Below are 8,036 nucleotides of genomic sequence, written 5' to 3' on the forward strand. Positions count from 1 at the left end.
CAGGAAATCCTAGGAGAGGAGCAAGATAGTAGGTGATGATTATGTGTTAAATTTTGAACATGTTAAAGTAGAAGTACCTTTGAGATGTCTAAGTGTCAAGTCGTCAGTTCGATATATGCATCTGGAACTCAGAGGAGGGGTTAGGGCCAGGGCTTTGTGTTAATTCAGGCTAGTCTTTTGGTGTTCAGAACTGGCCTGAATCCCTAGACCATTCCTGAAGATCAAAGGACTATCCTGAATCTGGGGGAAGATTGAGTGTAGTTTATTCCCCCAAATATGAGAATTTTCGCTATGGGAATAGCCAGACAGGCCTAGGGTATAGCCATTGGAAAAAAAAACAGCCCCCCCCCACCAAAATCTGTCTTAATATATTTATAATATATGAACACTCTGCAGCTTATCTATGTCTACAAGATTCCTACCTTGCCCATTGCAATGTATTTGACAGCTCATGCAGTGCTCTTATCCCTGTGATCTCAGTTTAATTCTCTCAACATTGTTGTGAGGTAGCCTGGCCCCAGTTCTCTCTAGCCCGGACCCTGGCCCAACTCAGCCCAGCTCCGGGCCTTCCCACACTCCCACATCCCTGACCCTGTCCCTGACAGTTCTCCTCAGGCTGATGTCACTCATGGGCCACACCGTGTTTGAGTCAGGGCATCTCCAGGATAATTCTCACCACATTCTGGTTGGCCTCCATGTGAGAGTGGGCTTTCTGAATCTCAGCCATGGTAAAGACTTTATCGATCACAGGCTGCAGCTGCACAGCACTCCCAGGGGAGAAGTGGGCCAGGACTTGCTCCTTGAAGGTCTTTACCAACATTTCCTTATACTGCAGCAGAGAGAACAGCCCATTAACAGGATAAGGATGAGGTCTCCTTGGCCTCATACATCTTTGAGGGGAAAATCAGGACATACCTGGTTGGCCCTGGTACTAGCATTGACTCAAAGAGATCAGACCAAACCATGGATGAAGAAAGGTCATTTATCAGTCTAAATACCCTTGGACACTGGAACCCCTGGAATATCAAGGGACCCTGCCACCCCCCAAATCTCCAAAAGCATGGGAGTCTCAATATGAATCCTGGACTTGGAAGAGAGGAGGAGTAAGTCCGAGTCAAATGAGGAAGTAGGTGGCGGAAATGAGACTTCTGAGGGAGGAAGGGTCAAGCTAACCCTTAGGTTCCCACCCAGAGGAAGGAGAGCTGGCAATGTCAGCAAAGCTTCATAAGCAGGAATTCTATAAGCCAGGGCAGGTCAGAGTCATAACTCAAGAGCAGTGCCCAGAACCTGCTCAGCTCTTGTCTGTCACCTGCCTTCTGATCCCTGGACCTCAGCAGACTGGCCCACAGACTTCCTCACTTACACAACAGCTTGGAAAGCAGGGGTGTATTGACTTCTCCCCCCATGACACCATACAGAACCCATCAGCCATCTGCAGCTAAACAGTGGAGATTCTTCTCCCAGCAGGAGCCATCAATGCAGTCAAGGATCGCGTTGACACCCACACCTTGGATAGTAGGTAGAATGGCTTAGATATCGTGGGAAGGCAGATGCCCAAACTCCTCCCCTCTGGATCTGGTTTCGCACATTCTCCTGTGGCCCAGGAAACAAAGTGGGAAGCAAAAGCACTATCTAGGAGGCAAGGTGCACTTAGTTCTCCTGGAGAGCTGAGGGAGAAGTACTAAGCCATGTGGCTTTCAGAAGACCTCAAGCTAAGGAGATATGTCTCATGATAGTTCCAAACATCGACTAACACAGCCTTGAGTACTTTCTCTGGAGAGCAAGAGTATTGTTCTCCTCTGAAAAGTCAGTAGGCTTCCTCCTTAATTACCTCCTTTTTTGGTAATTAAAGCTATGTAATCACCTTGGGTACTGGAGACCCTGGAGCTTCAAGGAACTCCCCAAATCTTTTTTTTTTTTTTTTTTTTTTTTAGATAATCTCAGTCTGTGGTCCAGGCTGGAGTGCAGTGGTGTGATCTTAGCTTACTGCAAGCTCTGCCTCCCAGGTTCAAGTGATTCTCATGCCTCAGTCTCTTGAGTAGCTGGGATTACAGGTGTGCACCACTACATCTGGCTAATGTTTTATTTTTAGTAGAGACAGAGTTTCACCATGTTGGCCAGGCTGGTCTCGAACTCCCAACCTCAGGTGATCTGCCCACTTCAGCCTCCCAAAGTGCCGGGATTACAGGTGTGAGCTACTGCACCCAGCCACCCAAATATTTTTTTTAACTCATCCTCACCATGGTTGAGATCCCTCAAATCTTTACAAGTATGAGAGTCCCAATCATTCTTCTTTCTCCTCCTCCTCCTCATTTTCCTTCTTCTTCCCCTTTCCCTTCTCCTTCTCTCCTACTGTTCCCCCTTTCTCGTCCTCTTTCTCCTCCTTCTCCTCTTTCTTTTTCTTCTCCTTCTTCTTCCTTCTCTTCCCCTTCTTTTTCTCTCTTCCTCCCCCTCCTTCGCTAGGCATCCAGAAAGCTCAGAATCATGCATAATACTTGCTCACAGTTATTGTACTAACCTTTATGATGAACATGTTTTTTTCTTCTTTCCTTGGTTTATATTTTCTAGTTCTAATTAATAATTTTTCTTCCATCTTGAGTGGTTAGACCATCTTCAGGCTTTGTGAAAGATGCAGTAGAGAGTGGGGATTGTGAAGGAGAAAGAAGGGAGGGTTGGGATGCAGAGGAGGAGAAGGAAGATGTGGCAGGCAGCCTCCAGAATGGTCCCCTGATGACCCTCTACCTTCCAGTATTTACACCTTCCGGTCCCTCCCTTTGTGTGTGGATTGGACTTACAGGCATACCTCTAACAAGAAGGATGTGGCAGAAGTGATGGGATGTCACTTCCAAGATTAGGTCACCAAAAGGTGATGGCTTCCCTAAGGGAAATGGGATACTTTCTTTCACTCTTGCTTGCTCTCTCTGAAGGAAACCACTGGCCATGTTTCATGCTGCCCTATGGAGAGGCTCATATATCAAGGAACTGATGTCTCTGGCTAACATCTGACAAGAACCTGAAGCCTGTTACAGCCGTGAGAGTGAACTTGCAGGCCAATTGCTCCCCAGGTGAGCCTGGCAATGACCACAGGCCTGGCTGATGCCTTGGGAGAGACCTGGAGCCGAAGGACCCAGCTGAATTGCTCCCAGATTCCTGACCCACAGAAATGGTAGGGATAATAATATACATTGTTTTAAGCCACTAAGTTTTGGGTAATTTGTTATACAGCAATAGATAGCTACTAATAGAGGACAGAAAGGAGGAGGAAAGGTTACAAAAGGGGAGAGGATAGGATAAGAGAGGGAGGGTTAAGCCCAGGGAGTCAGGATCAGCTTGGGCTCTCCTCCAAACACACAGGCCTGTGCACATACACACACACACACGCACACACCCTCCTAACACACAGGCCCGTGCACGCGCGCGCGCACACACACACACCCCCTCCAAACACACAGGCACCCCTCACACCCTCCTAACACACAGGCCCATGCACATGCGCACACACACACACATGCACACAGCCTCCTAACACACAGGCCTGCACACGCGTGCGCGTGCACACACACACACACCCTCCAAACACACAGGCCTCCCTCACACCCTCCTAACACACAGGCCCGTGCACATGCGCACACACACCCACCTTCCAAACACAGGCCCGAACACACACGCACACCCTGCAAACACACAGGCCCATACACACCCTCCGCGTGCACACACACACACACCCTCCAAACACACAGGCCTCCCTCACACCCTCCTAACACAGCGCACACACACCCACCTTCCAAACACAGGCCCGAACACACACGCACACCCTGCAAACACACAGGCCCATACACACCCTCCAAAGACACACACACACACACCCTCCAAACACATGGACAAAACCTCCAAACACATATATATACACACACACCCCCTGTGTGGCCTTCAGAGCCTCCTCAGAGAAGCCCTCCTTCTTATAATCGAACCCAGCTGCAGCACCCAGCTTCTCAGCTTCTGTGCCATTTGAATGTTCTCCTTGGAGCTCATGGTCACCAGTGGGGACGGCATTGAACAGCCTGGTTGGCTGGATGGCAGCTGTGCCCACACCGCCCATGCTGGCATGGATAAGCATGGTCTCCCCGTCTTGCACTCCTCCTGTAGCAACAATGTCAGAGCATCCTGAGCCAGTGAGGGCGTGGGGATGGGAGGGCGCAGGGTTGGCTTTGGAAACATAAACCCTCTATGCCCTGAGGGTGTGAGGAGAGACCAGGTTGAAGGTCATGCGGCCTGAGTCATGGAGGGCACTGAGCGTGAGGAGCCTTTGGAGTTTTTATAGCAGCAGGGGCCTTGGCCAGGGCTGGGCTTGGGCAAGATTAATCCATCAAACAGGGTGGGTTGAGTGTCAAAACTGTCCTGAAGGCAGCTCCTGAGCCAGGGTTAGAAGTGTCCAGAGCTCCTGGGATAGGGTTAGAACTGTCCAGAGCTCCTGAGCCAGGGTTAGAACTGTCCAGAGCTCCTGGGATAGGGTTACAACTGTCCAGAGCTCCTGAGTCAGGGTTAGAACTGTCCAGAGCTCCTGGGACAGAGTTAGAAGTGTCCAGAGCTCTTGGGATAGGGAGGTCCCCAGGCCACATGTCTGGTCTACTCTGATACCTTTTTGTGTGAGAAATTAACCAAGAGCATCTCCTCCACTGCCTGTGAGGGACCTGAGCAGAAGGACTGAAGGACAGTTTCCTCCCCTCTGGGGATGGGACAAGCAGCTGGAACTGCTCTGAGAACCTTGCTTTTGCCTCATATTGGTCATAAAAGTGCCCATAGGCTGGGTGTGGTGGCTCACACCTGTAATCGCAGCACTTTGGGAGCCAAGGACAGAGGATTGCTTGAGACCAGGAGTTTAAGACCAGCCTGGGCAATATAAGGAGACCACATCTCTGCAAAAACTAAAAAATTAGCTTGAGCACGGTGGTCCACATCTGCAGTCCTAGCTACTTGGGAGGCTGAGGTGGGAGGATCACTTGAGCACAGGAGGTCAAGGCTACATTGAGCCATGATCGCATCACTGCACTCCAGCCTGGGCAATAGAGTGAAATCGTGTCTCAGAAACAAAATGAAACAAATAAAAAACTGCCTGAGGCCGGGCGCGGTGGCTCAAGCCTGTAATCCCAGCACTTTGGGAGGCCGAGACGGGCGGATCACGAGGTCAGGAGATCGAGACCATCCTGGCTAACACGGTGAAACCCCGTCTCTACTAAAAAATACAAAAAACTAGCCGGGCGAGGTGGCGGGCGTCTGTAGTCCCAGCTACTCGGGAGGCTGAGGCAGGAGAATGGCGTAAACCTGGGAGGCGGAGCTTGCAGTGAGCTGAGATCCGGCCACTGCACTCCAGTCTGGGCGACAGAGCGAGACTCCGTCTCAAAAAAAAAAAAAAAAAAAAACTGCCTGTAGTTGTCTCCATGGGGGACATGTCTGGGCTAGCTCTGGGATTAGAGGCTAGGGCATGTCAGGGTGTTGATGAAGGGCTCACATTTTCAGGGCCAGCAGATGCGTGGTTTGGGGTCAGCAGTTGGCCTCAGGTGACAGGGTGGGGCTAGTGGGAGGGGATCTCTACGGGGTAGGGGTCCTCCTCACCCACATAGTGCAGCAGCTGGAAGGTGGTCAGCCAGGCCTCGGGGATGGCAGCAGCTTGGGGCAGGGTCAGTCCCTCTGGGATAGGCACGAGGAGCCCTTCAGGGACAGTGACATACTGAGCCTGGCCCCCACCAGGCGGCAGAGCCATGGCTGCATCCCCAATTTTCCAGTGTCCCCGGCAGCCAGGCCCCAGTTTTGCCATGTGTCTAGATGCCCAAAATGTTGCTATGTTGCTGGCTTCTGGGGGTGGGGAATACTGGCCTATCTCTGTAGAGGGAGGGGCTCACAGTAAGTCTGATAAGAGGGGTTAAATGCCAGCCCTCCCTGTTGCTGGAGAGAGAAGGTGGATTTTGGCTTGAAGTCTACTGCAGGTGGGAGTAAATTCTAGGGTGGTAGAAAATTCAGATAGTCTCCAAATAACAGTAATTGTAGAAACAACTTCACCCCGGAGACAGCCCATCCAGGAGGTCTCCCCTGTCACTCCACCAGCCTGGCGGACAGTGCTGTGAGTCAGGGGGCTGAGGCAGCTGGGAGAAGGCATGGAGTGCAACTTGCTGAGGTCTGAGACCCTGAGAGGTGGGGCTGGCGAGGGGACATCCTGCCATCTCAGCCCTTGTTTCTCCTACTCTGAACTCAGCTTCCACAAGAAGGTGGGCTATCATGCCATCTTTACCAGCTAGAAACTGGATCTGCAACAGGGATGTCATGCAAACTGGCTCTCTGATTCTCTCCAGCCTGGATGAAGGGGAGTCAGGAAGGGTGCTGGCTTGGTTCTGGGGCACAGGGACTCAGACCACGGCTTGCAAGGGGCTGCATTCATTGCTGCCTGACCCAACCTGGGACTTGGATCAGAACAGGCTCCAAATAAAGGGGCCTGGGACCCTCGACTCTCACACTTCCCAAGTGCACACTAATCCCTTTCTTCCTGAGAGCCAGCTGTCTGGACTTTGGAGCCAAATGGATCTGGGTTCAAATTCTGTCTCTGCCATTTATTCAGTCTTATATCAAATACTACACATGCTTACTATGTGTCAGGCCCTGTGGTAGGCAGAGCAGATTGCTTCTGTCCTGGTGGAACTTACAGTCTCGTGGAGGAAGACAGACTTTAAAGAAGTACACACACGCACACACACGCACGTACACACACGCACACACACACACGTGCACACACAATCACATACACACACACAAACCAGATTTGTGGGAACTAACTGGCTGCTATGAGAGGAGAAGCCAGACATACAAAGAATGATTGAAGGGCATCCCAGGGAGAGGGAAGGGCAAGCTCAGGGCAGGAAGGCACGTGGAGCGCAGCTGGAGGGTGCTGAGCAAGGCACAGGAGCTACTGCTCAGGGGTTGAGGTGTCAGCAGCCCAACCAGCAGGGCCCCATAGTGAGCAGGCAGTTTCCATTTCGTCCTAAGTGCATGGCCATCTCTCTGGGGGTCGCCCTGGCTGCCATGTGGAGAGGGGGCTGAAGGAAGCACTGCGAGCACCTGGGTAAAATGGAACTGGCGTGGCCCTGGATGGAGCAGTGGGAAGAAGAGGGCTGGCTGGAGATCTGCTATGAGGGAGGCTCAGAGACCTAGGCTCATGAAGCGGATGAAGAGTGGAGAGACCTGGGGTCAATCCCAGGCTTGGCTTCTGGCTTATGCAGTTTCCTGGGCGTCATTCACACTTTCCTCATTACTGGAATGGAGACACAAGGACCCATCTCCTTGGGTGCTTATGAGGCTCAAATTAAAACATCCACTGAGCACAGTGCCCGGCACAGAGTGAGCACGAAACAACCCGCAGCACCTCTCCTTGTCTCCTGTCGGGGCTAGGTAAGGGGGTGTCCCCAGCCGGCTCCGAGGGCACAATGGCAGGTGCTGCAGTCCTACTGATACAGACACCAATAACTCACACCACCCATCTAGCCATGCTGGCCCAGCTCCGCCCAGCTCCCTTCAAAACTGGCTGATGGTCAGTCAGTTCCTGACCCAAGCAGCTCTGCCCCAGGAGCAGGCCCTGGTCCCCAGTGCCCCACACCACAGTGACTGGGTACCTGCAGGAAGTCCGCGCGGTTCAAGGCGCTGACCACCACCTTTAGGAGGACTTCACCCTCCCCCAGGCTCGGCTTGGTCACCTCCTTCATGTAGAGGTTTTCCGGTCCTCCTAGCTTGTCAAAATGCACAGCCAACATTTTACATGAGGACACGGGAGTGGAGGGATGGAAGAAAGGCGTGAAAACTAGGACAGATTTGAAAGGAACCCCCTTCTCCAAATTAGGGTCTCCAGAAATCACCCGTCTCCACCTCCCGTTCTCTGTCTGCCGCCCCTCACCGTCTGGCTTCCTAGCTACATCCCCAGCCATTGCTGCTCCCTGCGTCTTCTCTGGCTGTGAAGAGGGATTTGTGGAGCGACTTTGGAATGAAAGAAATCG

At 52.0% G+C, this 8,036-nt stretch overlaps 1 pseudogene; it reads right to left on the bottom strand.

Moving 5' to 3' along the window:
* Positions 1-649: 649 nt before the first annotated feature.
* Positions 650-7,796, bottom strand: LOC105518066 (annotated as a pseudogene).
* Positions 7,797-8,036: the final 240 nt, after the last annotated feature.

The sequence above is a fragment of the Colobus angolensis genome, unplaced genomic scaffold (genome assembly GCF_000951035.1).
Source record: "Colobus angolensis palliatus isolate OR3802 unplaced genomic scaffold, Cang.pa_1.0 Scaffold109, whole genome shotgun sequence".
Lineage (NCBI taxonomy): Eukaryota > Metazoa > Chordata > Mammalia > Primates > Cercopithecidae > Colobus > Colobus angolensis.